Here is an 18353-nt window from a genome sequence, read left to right on the forward strand (position 1 = left end):
GGGTATTTTTTAGGGTACCCTTTGCATTTATTAGCCATATTAGGCTTTTGATCCCTTAATTTCTTATTCGCGATAGAAGATGGAGTAGAAAAAGAAGGAATGAGATTAGATGAAGTACCTGGGTAAGAAGAGGATGTACCTTGGTAATTGTCTCTGAAACTGAACCTTCTTTGAAGTTATGCTTCGGTTATTATTGCATCTCCTTGTAATAGTCTTCCACATAAATCTTTCCTTGTCGAAGTCGATGGAGTCATTGCTTTACTTCTCTTGTGTAGTGTGTCGGCAGGAAGTGGTTTCTCATGACGTTCTTTATTGTGGCCCATGATGTGATGTCTTGGATTTTATAATCGTTTATTGCCTTTTGAGTTTGTATCCACCAAGTGTGTGTATAGCCCATGAATTCCATAGTGACAAGGGGTACCTGTACTGGGATGGGTAATCATGGTAGGAAAACATGAAATCAATCTTTATTCCCAATCGATTTAACCATCTGGATCGTAGTCTCCTTTGAATAGTGGAATTGTGAACTTTGGTTTGGCAAATAGTTCTGGCATCTGAAACTAGGGTTGTGCTCGCCTGGGAACAATGAGGTTGTTTAGTTCGTTATATTGTCACCTGGTTACCATTGACTTTGTTGTTGATGTATGGACAAATTTACGTTATCCCACCATTGTTGAATTCCTTTTAGCAAGGTGGACTATTGATTAAAAACATTCACTAGAGTTTCTAAGGTATTTTTCAAAGATTCTTCTCTTATCTGAAATCACAACACTTAAAAGAAAAAAATTTAAAGTGAAAAGGAAAAAAGAAAACAAGAAACCTCACAAATCACTCCAAGGAAGTAACACAACGAGTGACAACAAAGCTGATCTTGTACTCTTTAAAACTTTCTTCTCCAAAAATCTTTCTAATGTTCGTATCGAAGTTCAATCACTAACAAAGGAAGAAACCATTACTTAAGGGTTCTAAGAGGCCAAAGAATGATAGGAAATGCAAGGAAGAAGAAGTATGGAAACTTTTTAATCCTACTAAAACAAGGAAGATAATGTGTTAGATGATTTATTGGAACAATAAAAGGTAAAAAAAAGAACCTAAAGCAATATGAGTCAAAGGAAAGTTGGAAAATCTAAACCCGAAAAAACCTTGATTGGCTAAACCAATTTGAGCAACGTCTTTGAGGGGGTTTTCGATCTCTATAAATTCTAATTTTTTGGATGTCTTAAAATGAGTTTAGTTTGGTTATGGAAAATATTATAACCAAATTCATTCTTGAAAATTCTTAAAAAATTCGACAAGAACCAGTGCTCAAATATTCCAAACAATCTTGAATGATGGATTAAATGGGTCAAATGAAGCTCGTCGGTCTAAAATTTTAACTAGAGGTTTCTTTTAGGATGAAATAAGTAATTGTAAAACATCATCCCTAAATTCCTTTGTTTGTATTTTCTATATTTTTTTGACTTTTCATATTTTTTATGCCTTTTTTTCTTTTATTTTTGATAAAAAAACATCAAAATAACAAGAAGGAATTGAAACTAAACTGAAAAATTGAAAAAGAACTTGAAAACGATGAACTTGTCTTAACTAGCTCCTTTTAGGTACCTTTGTTTGTATGTTTGCAAGAACAATCAAAAGTGCTTGAATCTGTCATTCTAAACACGATACCATTTGATATATAAGTGGCAAAAGAGGATGATCATTTCTCTTCGTTGAGGAATCAAACCTAGAAAGCTATAGACTCGATCAAAGAATGGGAGGATTACAAGGATGTAGGCGATAACATGATAATTGGATTAGGACTTCTGATGGTTGATATTAAGATAAGAAGAATATATTAATATAATAAAATAATGATAATATAATTAAAGGATAAAATGTAAATAAGGTAATAAAAGAAACTAAAAGAAAAACATGTAATAAAGGAATTAAGTCATCTTTCTTTATGGTGGGCGGTAAGGGGCTGTTGTGAATGAATTTTGATGGACGAATATTCCTTGGAAAGATAAAGAGATAAGGATTGCAATGAAGAATATAGAGAAAAATTCTTAAGGATATTGAAGAACGTTATTTGCAAGATGAGCAAACTTAAAAGGTAATTCCAACCTTGGCAGTCAACTCTCCGTCTTTTAAGGATTGAAGTTATCAAAGAGGAATTTTCAGGTTGAAAGGAAAAGTTAATGTGGGAAGCAAAAGGGATCTAAGAAACCCATTACTGCTACATGTACATTGTAGATACTCAATTTTGTCCAAAACTAATTAGTATTATTACTAATATTAATAATAATTTATTATTTGTTATTAATTATTATCATTACTATTATTATAAATAAAATATACTAACATATAATATTCTTTTATATTTTACAGATCTAATAAGTCAAGCCCATATTAAAAACCAACCCATACCCATTTGCGGCTGCCCATTTTTGTTCAAGCCCAACAACCCGTCCATTCGGCCCAGGAATGAAGTCCACACATGTGAGCCCATCAGATAGGGTTTCTAGATCCTTTCTTTCACGGCGTCAGTTAAAGACCGTTAGATCTGATTGTAGATCAAACAGTCTAGATTGCCCAAAAATTAGGGTTTTAACCCTAAATATATGAAGCAACCGCACCGCCGCCAATAAAGGGAGACTGCCCGGTCGTTCATCTGATGCACGCACTAGCTTTTGGCTTCCCCGTCACGTGAGTCACTGCCGATGAATCCCACAATCACCTTCATCAGCAAATCCGACCAAACATTGATTGAAATAAAGCCAAACACGTAAATAATTATAAAAAAATAAACCCCATTAAAAAGGGTTAAATCCAAAAAAATCGGGGATATTACCTACCAAAACTTAGAGAAATCATTCCCCTATTGTATAGATTTCATATTTTTGCCATAAAATCACCCATAAATCAAATGCAAGGGGTATTCGAATCGGAGAGGAAGATTAGAACAAAAAAGAAAAGAGAACAAAAAAAAACGAGGAGCAATGCCACTGTCAATGGTAAAATTCTTCGAGGCAATCATATTTTGTCAAAGAGAAGGACCAATATCGTCTTTTATGTGCCATCATTCAAACGCGACCAGAAATCCTCAACACGAAGGAGCAAGGTCATTTGCAAAAGCAAGTCCTCTTCAGACAATTAGATTTCCTCAACAAGAAGGAACAATGTTGTCTTCAGATTCATACTTTTAAGAATGATTAGTCATCCTCATCAAGAAGGAACTACTTCAAATCAAACCAGCAAAATACGACCGGACCTCCTCAACATGAAGGAATGGTGTCATTTTTAGAAATCATTATCAAGATATGATCAAGATGTCCTCAACAAGAAGGAACAATGTCATGTTTGGTTTTTTTCATGTTTAGGCAATGAACCCAATTTCCAAAAGCTAGCCGAATTTCTTGGTAGGAGAAAATTAGTTTCTTTGATTCTTTGTCCCATTGTTGTTATAAGACAATGGACAAAGATGGGCAGCTGTAGACACTCAATTTTGTCCAAAACTAATTGTCTTATTATTATTATTATCATTATTAGTTATTATTTATTTATTATTATTAATTATAATTAGTAATTGTTAATTATTATCATTACTATTATTATAAATAAAAATATACTAACATATAATATTCATTTATATTTTATAGATCCAATAAGTTAAGCCCAAATTACAACCAACCCAGTTGCCCATTTCTATTCTAGACCAACAGCTCGTCCATTCGACCCAGGAATGAAGCCCACACATGAGAGCTAATCAGCTAGGGTTTTTGGATCCTTTCTTTTATGTCGCTAGTTCACGATTGTTGGATCTGATTGTAGATCCAACGGTCCAAATGGCCCAAAAATTAGGATTTTAACCCTAAATATGTGAATCAATCACCGTCAACAAAACAAGATTGTCCGGTCATGTGTCTGGTGCATGTTCCATCAATTGGCTTCCCCACAGCGTGAGCCACCACCGATGGATCCCACAGTCACAATCGTCAGCAAATCCATCCAAATAGTGATCGAAATAAAGTCAAATCAATAAAAAAATCTTAGAAAGTTAAAACCCATTAAAATGAGTTAAATCCTGAAAAATCAGGGATTTTACCTATTGAAACTTAGATAAATCATTTCCTTATTGTACACATTTCATGGTTTTTCCCTAAAATCAACCATAAATCAGATATAAGGGGTATTCGAATCGGAGAGGAAGATTATAACAAAAAAATAGAGGGAAAAATTAAAGAAAAAACCAAAAGGAAAAAGAAGGAAAGTTTACCTATTTTCAAGATCCAAGACTGCTCAGCTTCATCAAAGACGAGGAGAGTCACAACCGCAGGTAAAAATATTTTTAGGTCTTTAGGGTTTTGAATGGAACGTTTTTTTAGTATTTGAAGGGTCAATTTTTTAGGGGAGATAATGAAGAAGGAGAATTTGGAGCCTTTTGGAGATTTTTCGCTTCCTGTGGCTATCGATCTATAGTGTTCGGGGAGCCTTAGTTTCTTTCTCGATGGGGAGGGGGCATGAGAAGAGAGGAGAGAGGGTTGAGATCTTTTTTCTCTCCCCTAAAACAATGAAATGAGGTAAAAAAAGGGGGATGACCGGTTTTTGGGCTTATTTTTAGACTTATATATGGTGCATGGAGCAACGCTGTTTAGGGGGTTAGAGTGTGTGTTTTCAGCACATGGGTTAATGATGCAAGAAGGGTCTCTATTTTGTACAAATCACATTTTGGTCCCGAAATGAATTCCTGTTTAATTGGTGAATACGAGTGACCAAAATGAACACTACGCATATATACTTTTTCCTTGTATATTTTACGTATTATATTTGTAAATGCATATTTTAATTCTTAAAATATCTTTTGTCTATTAATATTTGACAAGATTTTCTTACTCGTAATTATCTTCGAGAATACTCGTCGTAGAATAGGTGTGAAAAGCACCACCTTATAGAGGTGGTGTGATTCAATACAACATTCGAATGAAGGGTGAACAAGAAATAAACCGAGCGTTTTTTAAAATCGCAATTCTTTAAATAAGTTATAATTTTTTTAAAAAATAAAAAGATTTTTCAAAAATGGTTATGATTGCTTGACGACTCAGCTAGGGACATTTTAGAGAGTAAGGATGTATGTCGTTTATACATTGTCTTAATGGTGGAAATTATGGGTTTGAGTCTATAGTTAGCTTATGATCCATTTATTAAAGCTTTTTTAACTTCTTTATATTTTAATTGTCTTACTAATATTTTAATTTTTGTTTTCAGTAGTGTTCAAGTTTCTATAGAGAGTTTTTCTTTTTTTGGGGGTAAAAGGTTTGTATGTTTCTCTTCACACAAGTTACATGCATTTACATGATATAAGCTCTGTACCCGAGCTTCGTCCCAAGTAAGTGGGGGTGAATGCTTTACTCTCATAAAAATTTATTATTCGTATAGTTTTAGCAAATATTCCTGGGGTACACATACCTTGTACCTTCTAAGGAATTTATTCCTCGTGGGAGTATAAGGAAGTGAACCCCCTAGAATTAAACTCGATCTATATATGCTTGTAATGGGTTAGGATCGAGGGTTTGGCAGCCCAAGGGGGTTCCAAAAACAATGACAATTCAATTACCTTTTCCCGTTAGAGCCAAAACCATGCAGGTAGTGAACCATAGAATGATCACCCAGGTATAGCCATACCGAACCTCTTTCTGACAGTAAGCACCAAAATAAGTGTACAAGAAGGATAAACTTACTCTATCCTTTTATTTATTTATTTATTTATTTATTTTTGAATTGGTAGAGTAGATTTACTTATTTCGAATAAAAGCATGTGAATTAGAAATTATATGCGGTTAGGTTTAATTGCTAAATAAATATACGAGGGTAGAAAGCATGTTTGGGTAGGACCCAGTTTGATAAGTTTTATTTGGGTAGATAATATGGAGATAGGTTCAATTTATTTATTGTCTTATATTTTTGCTAATTTTACGCATATGTTTTGACTAATTGTTTTTTTTTTGTTTTATTATTTATGTTTATTCATATTACATATGCATAATATTAGAAAAAGGCGATTGATCCGAGAGTGTTCGTAGAGTTGAAAGACTTTCATGATGGATAAAATTTTCTAAACAAAGAAGATAATCCTACAGATGTACGAAGTTGGTCTGAAGCAAAACAAAAAGATCAAGGAGATAGTCTACCAAGGCATTATGTGACAGAACTGTCTAATTACACACCGGCCTCCATAAAACAAAATTAGCTTCAGAGGTTGAAAATTATTTGGGATAGTTGGAATTGTACTGAGAAACATGCATTTCAACAAGTTTATAGAGACATATTCGATATGATATATGTCACTGTAGACCTGATCTTGGTTCAAAACATGATACCATTATGGAATCCAGCTTATAGTTGCTTCACATTCAATCGAGAGGACATGACTTTGACACTAGAAGAATACCAATTTTTGTTAAATTTTTCGAACGTTAAAGTGAACAAGATATATTGTTGGTCAATAAAATGACCATCATTGAAGTCAAAACTTGCACAGATCTCGGGCACAAGTGACAAGTGGGTAATTGATTACCTGTAGAGAAAATGAGAAAAGGAATAAGTGTCATGGTTTCACCTACAAAAGATAGTCGAAGCCCACATGGATGAAAATGTAAGAAGAGATGTGCTTGCCCTAGGGATCTATGGTTTGGTAATATTTCGAAAATGTTTAGAACTCGTTGAGTTAGCCATATTGTTAACTTGGTTGAAAAACTGAAGAGAGAACTAAATCCGGTTCCTGTAATTCTAGCTGAGACATTCAGATCTCTAAACATCTGTAGGAGACTATGAGGAGGGCACTTTATGGCTTGTGCTCAACTGCTTATTGTTTGGATTAGAAGTCATTTTTGGAAAGAGGAAAAAGTCAACTGCAATAACTTTTTAGGATTATTCTCTTACTATGGAGTATCATACAAAAGAATGGCTCGAGATGTTACATAAAGACTAATGGATCGATTTTTTTATAAATCTACAGGGTTAAAATATAGCATGGCGAGTCGAATGGCTGATGCACACTCAAAATTTGCTCAAATGTGGGGACTCTGATTTGATTACGCTTCTGGGATTATGGGGAGGAATTGGATACACTTATTTGTTAGTTTTGAGATAGTATATTGCTCGACAGTTCGTCCTAGTGACCTATGGGCTGGCTAATGCTAAGTTCGACTACAAAGAAGTAAATTATAAGAAAAAGGTTAAATATGTGGTGGATTCATGGAGGCTGACTTTTAGAACCAAGGTAGTTGGAGCTGATGTCATGCTAACGCCTGATTATAAAGCATGGAGAATTCAAAGGGTAAATGATAAAATCCCTTTAGCTTCTGGAGAAGGATCAATGTCGATAGAAGAGCAATTCAGGAAAGTTTCTTCGAGCCTGGAAATCCAGATGAAAGAATTCAAGGTAGAAAAGGCTAAAGATACAAAAAGAAATGAAGAAATGGAAAGGGAAAACTTCATACTAGCTCTTGATGTTGAATTTCATGCCAAACAGTTCGAAATGATGAGAAAAAGAAAAGAAGTGGTGAAAGCTAATCTAGAAGACCTAAAAAAAGATTATCAAAAGCTACAAAGAGCAAGAATGGGAGTTAGGTCAAGTAAAGTACCTTAGCAATGGGATAGAGAGTTAGCAGCTGCAAAGCATCGAATTAAAAGTCTTGAGGTTGAGAATAAGTATCATTTCAAGAAGATATAATTTGAGAAGTCAAAATAGAGAATTAGAAGTCGACAAGAAAAATTTGGTAAAGCAATATAAGGCCGAGAATCGTAATGTTCAAGAAATCAAGAAAGAGAAAATAGTCAGTTTGAAAAAACTAGGAGATGAGAAAAATAAAGTACATGGGTTGGAAACTGATATGAATAACATACTTGAAGATTTTAAAGAAAGAGAGAAAAGAATTAAAGAGATCGAAGAGGAAAGAGAGTAAAAGAATGATGAAATATGGTCTGAAAGGCAGGGTTAGAATCATATCCTCGATAGAAAACAGGCAAAGATCGAGTCATGGATGCAACGGTTCTCCATAAAAAGTCAACGAGTGCATGATCTCATTGGAGAAATAGGAGAATTACAGATAAGGTTTGAAGAAGAGGTGAACCAATCTCAAGCCATGAATGATAAGCTTAAAAGCCACATCTCACATCTTGAGCAATCTCTGCTTCAAGTGCAAGTTCCGCCTGTGTCAATGGACTTAAGAGTTTCTCTTGAAGAGAACAAGGATTTATGAAAAGAATTCAGAGGGTTGAAGGGTGAGCTCCAACGGTGTCGGATTCAAATCACTAATCTGGAAAGAGATATCAACTATATCAATGCTAGGTGGCAAGACACATATGAATATTATCACTCTCTAGTAGGAAAATGAGAATGTATGATGGGTGAAACCATAGCACAAATAGGTGAAGTAGCTCGATATACAAATGAATTGGGTAACAGGGCTGAGATCATCAAACTCCAAACTAGTCCAATCTCCAAATACACAGGGGATATCATTTCAATCATGAATGTAATTATAGAGCTGAGCTTGAGGGCTAGACCTTATCTGTAATCAAAACTCCTTTGTAATGAGCGAAACTTTTCATCCAATGAAAGTTATTATAGAACGATTATAGCTAGGATCAATGCCTTTTATTTTCATTTTCACTTGCATCATTTATTCCGCATAAACAATCATTTCATCATTCATAATACATTACCAATAACCTGCATTCATATTTAAGAGAACAATAAAATTAATTCATTGAGGATTATGTGACAGAAGATATTGGTAAGAAAAAAATACAAATCCTCACCGCACTTGAAGTAAAACCATGAAAGCTAAGCTCAAACAACTAAAAAAAGGAAATACAAGAAGATTTGTTGAGGATACAACAAGAATAGGAAGCCAAAATGGAACAATAAGAGAAATCAGTCATAGATCGTATCTGGTAAAGCCAAACTAGCGTGGTAAAATGATATCATGGCCATAATTTTTGGGTTACATGTTGAAACAACAAAAGAGTCAAGTGCTACATTGGTTGAAGCTTCTGAACATTCCCCAGCAGAATCTACCCCAAGATTGGTTATCTCTTCTGAAAAGCTTATTGAGCATCACGCATGATCTTTTGCCGTCAAAGCTCAAATGGCTATAAAAAATCCCCAAAATAGCCTACATGAATACACTGTTATAGATCACGAAGAAATTTAGAAATCCAAGACTAAGGTACCAGAACATCTGAAAGACGCAAGGACTTTTTTAAAGAAAAGGGAATACAAGGCTTTCAGGATAGGATAGATGCAGTAGAATTGAGCTTTGTGCCAGATTTAATTTTACTCCCGAAATTTAAAATGCATGAATTTGACAAATATGAGAGAAAGACTTGTCCCATAGCACATTTGACCATGTTATGTAGGAGAATGACTGGTTTTGTAAAGGATGATAGATTATTGATTAATTGCTTTCAAGCCAGCTTGATAGGATCAACTTCAAGGTGGTATAACCAGTTGACTCGTGCCAAGATAGGGTCATGAAAAGACTTGGCAAATTCTTTTAAAGACCAATACCAGCATGTTACTGATATGATGTCTGATAGAGTTACTATCCAAAATATGGAAATGAAACATAATGAGAGCTTTCGACAGTATGCACAATGTTCCATAGATATTGCTACCCAAGTACATCCACCCCTGGTTGAAAGAGAGTTCATAACGATGTTCATTGACACAATAAAATCTCCCTACATAGATCAAATGCTATGGGTAACAACCAAACGTTTCTCTGACATTGTGATGTGTGATTATTGAGAGAGCTTTAAAGAATGGGTAAATTGTCGGTGGCCAAAACTCTATGAAAAAGCCCTTTGTGAAAAAGAAAGAAGAAGAAGTAAACAATGTGAATTTCTCTATGAAAAAACTAAGGCTGGAAATTCCTCATCTCAATGGAAAACAAAACGTGATAATAACACTAAACGGATGTCATTTACTCCATTCATGATGACCTACAGTGAATTATTCCAAGGATTGTTCAATGCACACATAGTATCACCGAAATTTGTAGATCCAATCAAACCGCCTTTTGCAAAATGGTACAATGAAAACAAGACCTGTGAATATCATGCAAATATCCAGGGCCATACTATTAAAAAATGTCTTTCTTTCAAAAGAGTGGTCGAGGATATGATTAAAAGAAAGGTGGTGTCATTCAATGACTTAGAGGCACTATGTGTTATTGTAAATCCACTTCCAAATCATCAAAACCTGGGAATTAATATTGTTGAGGAAAGTTGAAGAATTAAAATAATGATCGAAGAAATAAAAACACATTTGAAATGGGTATTTGAACAAATGAAGAAAAGTTGACTGTTGAGTCCTATAAAGAAGTATGCAGTCGAGTAATCAAACAACTTCTGTGAATACCATTGTGAAGATGGTCATCAAATCCAAGATTGTCAAGGTTTTAAGCATATAATCCAAGAATTGATGGACAAACAAGAATTGCAATTATTCGAGTAATGGACGATAAAGAACGAATAAGTTATTTGTACTTCTGAGGAAAGTTCAAAAGAGGCCAAAGGAAAGTTAAGAAAACTAATTTTGGTTATATCAAAACCAAAATATAAGGCGAGCAAGGGAAGTACAACATCTAGAGTGGTGATCAAGACACCGACTCTTTTTTTTATACAAAAGTAATAAGAGTGTCCCTTGGAATTATACTTGCCAAATCAATACTCCTGAGAACCAGGAAGAAGAGATCGATGAAGCTGGATGTTTCACTAGGAGTGAGTGATGCTACGCTCCTGGAAGAGTTGAAAAAACAAGAGCTTTGGTAATCGATGAGCTTGAGGACAGAGTGAATGAACCTGTCAAGATTGAGGAGGCTCATAAATTTTTGAAGTTTTTAAAACATAGCTAGTACAATATTGTAGAACAACTTCATAAGACTCTGGCACAGATTTCAATGTTATCTCTTCTGTTACATTATGAGGTACATCAAAATACACTAATAAAGATTCTGAATGAAACCTTTGTGGGAAAGGACATACCAGGGGAACAAGTGAACATAATGGTGAATCACATCAATGTATATAACTTTATTTATTTTTATGATGATGAGATACCTGAGGAAGGCAAAGGCAGATGCAAGGCATTAAACATTACTGCTCACTACAAAGGAATTATCATCTCTGGAGTGTTAATTGACAATGGGTCAACCCTAAATGTCATGCCATTTACCACACTAAATAGGCTACCAATGGATGCCTCCCAAATAAGGGTTTGTGGCAACGATGTGCGAGCATTCGATGGGACTGAGCGAAAAATCATGGGGAAAATGATGGTCTCTCTAAAAGTTGGCCCTATAACGTTCGAGGTGGATTTTATTGTCATGGAAATCCATCCAAATTATAATTTCTTGTTGGGAAGGCCGTGGGTTCACATGGTTGGGACAGTTTTTTCTTCCCTCCACCAAAAGCTTCGATTAATCGTTGATGGAACTCTAGTAACCATCAAGATAGAAGAAGATATTATTGCTTCTATAAAATTAGATAAAAATAAATTCAACCAAAGTACTAGGACCAAGACCTCTGTTATGTTTAATAGTAATAGCAATAATAGTTTCCTCTTTGTTTTTCTTTCATTTAATGAATGCCTTCTTTGGATCGGCAATGAAGCAATAAATAAACTAAAACACAATTATGTTAATATAGATTGTTTGAATTGTTTGTGTTGTTCTAGATTTGTTATTTCTTAGAAATATTTCATCTTTATATGTATTTATGTGATATTCGTGTCAGTTTCTCTTGCAAGGAAGAAGTTTCGGTAACACCCGTTCTGGGTGAGCAACTGGACATCAACTCGGCCTTTCTCCTTGTGGTGAGGAAGTCGTAAGCTCACAGAGGTCTTGCACACGGCTGACACGAAGCCGTCAAGGCGATCGAAAAGAACAATGCACACCTTTGCATTATAGCCGATGATTGTGACCAACCGGATTATGTTAAGCTGGTCAAGGCACTTTGTGCTAATCACAATGTTAAATTGCTACATGCCCCGAGTTCTAAAACTCTCGGAGAATGGGCCGGTGTAAGTGACATTTCATTGCTCGTTTACGTTCGAATTATTTTGAGTGGCAAATCGAAAGTGACTACCATTGTTGTGAATATTGATTATGCTTCATCTTTGCATACAGTTATGTAAGATAGACTCTGAGGGGAAGGCACGGAAGGTTGTTGGTTGCTTCTGCGTAGTTGTGAAGGTATGTATATATACATCGAAGTACAATCTATTTTGCTTAAAAATGTATTTGTTTATTCGATTTAGATTGATTCAGATAATGTACAATGTATGTTTTTCACTTAAGAGCTTAGGGATTTTATTGTTCTTTTTCCTGTAGGATTATGGTGAACAACACGAGGCAGTTGAAATTGTTCAGCAGCACAAGGATTAAGTGATCATAGGATAGTTTCTTTGGTAAAATCATAGTTACTTTTCTAGATCATCTATGACTTTTGGTAGTAAACAACAGATTAATATGCCTAAGAATTTTCTATTTTCGAACTCGTTGCAATGTTAAACTGCTTGGTGTTTCATATGCATGCAACTATGATGCTACTGCCTTTATTTATTTATCTTTCTCGATATAGTAAAACATTCGTTTGAGTTTGCCATTATAAAAAATTTGGGTTTGAAATTCAATCTCATTTTTAAAAGGTTGATAAATATTTATTGGATTTGTGAATTTTTTAGTAAACATGATTACGAAATAGTTTGTGTTTGATGATAAATTGGGCTAGCCTCATGCACACCTACATATAAAGATACTCGTCTGTAGATACTCGAACTCGGATTGCCTAAGAAGAATTGCATATCCTTTACCCGTTTTCATTGGTTATATCAAAATGTTGTCTTTTAAAATGTTATGGATATAGCATAGGCACAGGCTCATACACAAGGCTGTTTAACTGTTCGAGCTTTTTGGTGTGAATTTACACTGTAGAAAGATTTAGGGAAAACTATTTTTTTGGTTACTCACCTATTATTTAGTATCTATTTTGGGCACTAAATTATTATTTTCAAGGGTAAATTACGTGTTTAGTACCTAAACTAAATATTTTCGATTGTAACTAAATAAGTTTGTAACTAAATAGAGGTTTTTTCTGTCACAATAACATAGTAAATTTAGTCAAAATAAAAATTTATTCCAAATTTATTTTGTCACAATATTTTGTTAAAATAAAAATTATGCCAAATTTATTTAATCCAAAAAGAATCTATAACAAATATTAATTTCTTAACATAAAAAATTGTGACAAGTAATATTCTTTCACAATAACAAATTGTAACAAAATGATTTAGTCGCAATAACACGTTAAATTTTGTCAAAGTAAAAAGTTATGTCAAATTTATTTCGTCCTAATATTTTGTCAAAATAAAAAATTGTGACAAATTTATTTAATCAAAATAACAATTTATAATAAATATTAATTTCTCGTTATAAAAAATTGTGAAAAATAATATTCTTTCACAATAAAAAATTGTAACAAATTTATTTAGTCACAGTAAAAGGTTATAAAAAATATTTAGGGACGAAATAAAAGTAGTGAGAAAATAAATTTTGTTGTAGTATGTCTTTTTGTCACGGAAACCTTTTTTTGTTTAATGTTATAATTTAACTTAATTGTGACGAAATTTACTTTTTGTGATAAAATAATTATTTTATTTTAACAAATATTGTCTCTGTAAGTTACATTTAGTGAAAAAATAGCAATTACGAAAAAATAATTTTTGTTGCCTTATATTTTTTTGTCACAAAAACCATTTATATTTGTTGTTTAAATATAAGTTCGTTATGAATAAATGTACTTCTCATGATGAACAAGTTAATTGATTGTGAAAAATATTTTTTTGTGATAAGTTAATTGTAGTAACGAAATTTCATTGTTACAATAAATACTATAGAATGGTAACGAACACAATTTTGTCACAATATACTTTACATGACAAGATTTTTCTAACAAACATGACAACAAATAAAATAGGTTAGAATAAATATATCGTGACAAATATAGTACTTTTAGTGATAAATAATTTTGTTGAAACATTCAAAATTTCTTGAAGTGAGGACTCAGCACTTGATATCGAACGTATTCAACCTTTATTATTTCTGTAAGATTCTCTTGTTTATTGTCCCTAAAGATTGTACTTTCTCTTTATCAATCTTTAATGAAATTGGTTAAATATATTACATTATTCATTTACATAAGAATCAAAATACTGATTAATAATAGTATATATTATTATGTCTTACTCTGAAGAATTTAGGGTAAAAGGATTTCAAAACAGGTACTTACCAGGAATTACAGGCAAAAGAAACATTCCCTAAATTACTGAGCAGATCATTGAAAAAGAGAGTTTGTCTAAATCAAAGAAATTAGCCTTAGCCTAACTCTACCTTTCCCAAACATAGAGATAAAAGAAATCCCATTTGAAATATGTACAAAATGAGATGTCTTTCAAATCAAATTTTCTCAAAGAGAAAGTCAACCAGCGATAAAAAAGGCAACCATGCAAGATAAACTTTTCCTCGGGGTAGATCAAGTGAAGCAAATTGAGCACAATATTTGGTAAAAGGAAAAGAAGGCAACATCAGTCAAAAGTCCAAGGAATTGCAACACAAAAATATCGCATGTTAAGATTAAAGAGCATACGAGGTCCCAAATGCCTGGATCGAGATGTCCATAATCATACTGTGCATTTCATTTATATCATATAAAATTGCATTTAGATCATTTGTAGAGAACAATTATAGACATGAAATCATACCATATGAGCATTCTGAATAGGATCTTAAAAGACCTATGTCGTTATTGAGATAACGAATCAATCATTAGCAATTATGACTAGATCTCCTCAAACGAGATGGAGTAATGATATCATCAGATCCGACACCGAGCAATGATTAATTCTTCACAACACGAAGGAGAAATGCCACTGTCAATGGCAAAATACTTCGAATGGTCCTATTTGTTTTTTTTCAAAATTTTCTCCCTCAAATACCGAATGGTCCTCTTTCTTCCTCACTGAATGATTTCTTGCTTTTATGTTGCATGTTGGTTTGGTTGATAGCCTGATAAGATCAGGTAGTAGGGGAATAGTGGGTTGCTATTTAGGGTATGGGATTTGATTGATTTAGTAGGTAAACCCTGATTTTTTAAGATTATGGTTATTTTAAAATGGGATTGGATTTGGTTACTGTTGATGATAGTTTAGGTGCCCTGTTTGCAAGTTTCGGTGATGACAGCAGCGTGGGAGTGATCTGTAGCGGCTCACGCACCAGTTAGATGAGCTCATGCATCTCACACGCTGGTGGGAGTTGAAATGGAGGTGACGACGACTGTTGATTAGGGTTTAAAAATCCTAATTTGTTTGGGTTACAAACGGGTTGGGTTTGGGTCAGACCTTGGGCCTGATACTGGGTCTGGTCTACTGTTGGGCTTCTAGTGGGTTTGTATTAAAGTGGGCTGCTGCTGATGTTGGAGTAGTGGGCTGTTGAGCCTACAAAATGTAATTAAAGTTTATTAATAAAAATAATAACAATACTAATACTAATAATAATAATAATAATAATAACAACAACAACAACAATAATAATAATAATAATAATATAATAATAATAATAATAATAATAATAATAATAATAATAATAATAATAATAATAATAATAATATTTTTATTAACCCGAACAAAAATGGATGTATACAACTACCCCTCTTTGCACATTCTTGTGTTAACAAGAATAAGGAAAAGATGAAAAAGATAACAAGTTTTTGTACGGTTCTCTTTTTTTTGGTTTAAAATTTAATGTGTTTGTTGTTGGGGACGACATGACTATACACGATGAAGAGTTCTGGTCGTCTAAGGGTGACATGGCTCCTACGAGATGAGGAGATATGGTCAGGGGATGACACAACTCATACGTGATGAAGAGTTCTAGCCATCATTAGGAAGGGTGATAACTCGGTTCCTACGCGATGATGATGACTGGTTATCTAGTAGTGACACGAATCCTACGTGATGAGGAGATCTGGTAATGGGATGACACAACTCATACTTGATGAAGAGTTCTAGCCATCTTTAGGAATGGTGATAACTTGGTTCCTATGCGATGAGGATGGCTGGTTATCTAGGGGTGACACGGCTTCTACGTGATGAGGAGATCTGGTCAGGGGATGACACTGCTCATACGTGATAAAGAGTTTTGGCCATCTTTAGGAAGGGTGATAACACAGTTCATAATCGATGAGGAGGGCTGGTGATCGAGGGTGACACGACTTCTACGTTATGAGGAGATATGGTAGGAGAATGACACGTCTCATACGTGATGAAGAGTTCTAGCCATCTTTAGGGAGGGTGATAACTCAGTTCTTACGTGATGAGGATGGTTGGCTATCGGGGGTGACATGACTCCTACGTGATGAGGAGGTCTGGTCAGGGGATGAAACAGTTCCTACGTGATGAGGACGGAAGGCCATCTTTAGGGATAATAGTTTCAAGAGAAACCGACTCAAAGATGATTTTGTTTTAAGAGAAACTGTCTCAAAAGAGACAAAATTTGTTTCAAGGGAAACGACTCAAAGATGATTTTGTTTTAATAGATACAGACTCAAAGATGTCATAATATTTCCTTTGGGGATACGTTAGACTTAAAAAATTGATTTTTGGGGAAAGACGATGAAATATGTTTTTGAAAAACGATTTGATTTTAGAGTCGCCACCAACCTTTAAGTTAGGTAGGTTGGAAACCTTAAACGAAAAAATGGTCTGAGTTTTACCAAAGATTCATTTTTAAAAGTTCGGGAGTTGGTTACTTGTTGGGAAGGGTGTGAGCACCCCCACAACGCCCAAATTTTGGTACCCAAACGATTATATATTGTTTAAATATTGGGAATTAGAAAATTAAAAATGTATTTAAATTATGATCCTTTTATTCATTCTAATTTATTTAAAAAGTGTGAACAATCTTCAGGAAATCACTTCTTTTGTAGTTAGGAGATTTTCCCATAGATTCCCCTCACAAAACGTTATTTCACAATATTTGCAAATATAAAATAAAACAACATAAATGTGTAAATCGGTGAAAAATACTCGAAATAACTAAATGTGGAACAAAGAAAATTATCGAATATAAAATAAACATTTATGCGGAAAATCCTTGAAAAGATGCCTTCCCTTTAGTTGAGAGATGTCTTCGTAGATTTCCCTCATATTGAAATTTTTTATCTTCTAATATTAAAAAAAATAATGATTGGAAACATGCAAAATAAAAATATTTACAATAAATAGTGATAAGCATATTTATTTATATATGATATAAGTGAATACATAACATAAAAATATGTACATACATAAGAGATTGATATAAATGCAAATAAACAACCCAAAATAATATGATCAAAAAGTAAATATGTAAAATTAGAAGGACCAAAATGAGAAAAACAACATCTTAAAGACCAAAATAGTACAAGCAGGAATTTAAAGTACTAAAATGGAAAAAAAATAAAAAATTAAGGGACTAAACAGTAAAAACATAAATTAAAAGGGCTAAACAGCAAAAACAGAACCTTGAGGGGATAAAATACAAAAAATAATAAACCAGGTCCACAATCAACATACATTACATATGTAATACCTTAAATATCAGGTCAGTGATTTCATTGAAAAGATGTAAAATTGGAGGACTAAATTGAATAAGTGATAAAATATAGGAAATGATTTGGAATAGTGTTAGACTAAATTGTATAAATAGATGAATAAAGAGGGCATTTTGTTCTTTTAGAGTGAAATGAATTTAAAACCCATTTAAATTAGGGATTTAAGAAAATACGGAAAATAAGGCAACAAGTTATTTTCTTCTTCTTCTTCTCGTGGTTTTGCTCTCCTCCATAGCACCAAAGGTAAACTTTAATTAATCAGTTTTTCCTTTCAATTACGGGATAGTTTTGAAACCTTAAGTGATGTGGAAGCTTAAGGAAGATTTAAATGGGATTAAAACTAAGTGATTAGTAAAATATTAGAGATTGAAGAAAACGAGTTTTTGAGTGATATGCTATAATAAGAGTGTTTATGGATGGTTACTGGTAGATTTGACTTGTCAGAGTAGTAAATAAGAGATTAGAAGCATTGAATAAGTTTAAAAACAAGTTAGAAATTGTGGTGTCATTCTTCGAATCAAACGATCTTGAGGGATATTAGATGTTTTGAGTAGCTAAATGAAGGAATATTAGTATGGATAGGTAAAGAAGAATTTAATAGTATATTATAGTGTAATTATAACGAAAATTGACCAAATTTAGGTGATAATTGAGTTAAT

The 18353-nt window shown here is 33.5% G+C and overlaps 1 pseudogene; it reads left to right on the top strand.

The window, feature by feature from the left end:
• The first annotated feature begins 10743 nt into the window (after nucleotides 1–10743).
• On the top strand, nucleotides 10744–12446 carry LOC120135712 (annotated as a pseudogene).
• The last annotated feature ends 5907 nt before the right edge of the window (nucleotides 12447–18353 follow it).

Source organism: Hibiscus syriacus, unplaced genomic scaffold (assembly GCF_006381635.1).
Source record: "Hibiscus syriacus cultivar Baekdansim isolate YM2019G1 unplaced genomic scaffold, ASM638163v2 tig00110610_pilon, whole genome shotgun sequence".
In the NCBI taxonomy this organism is placed as follows: Eukaryota; Viridiplantae; Streptophyta; class Magnoliopsida; order Malvales; family Malvaceae; genus Hibiscus; species Hibiscus syriacus.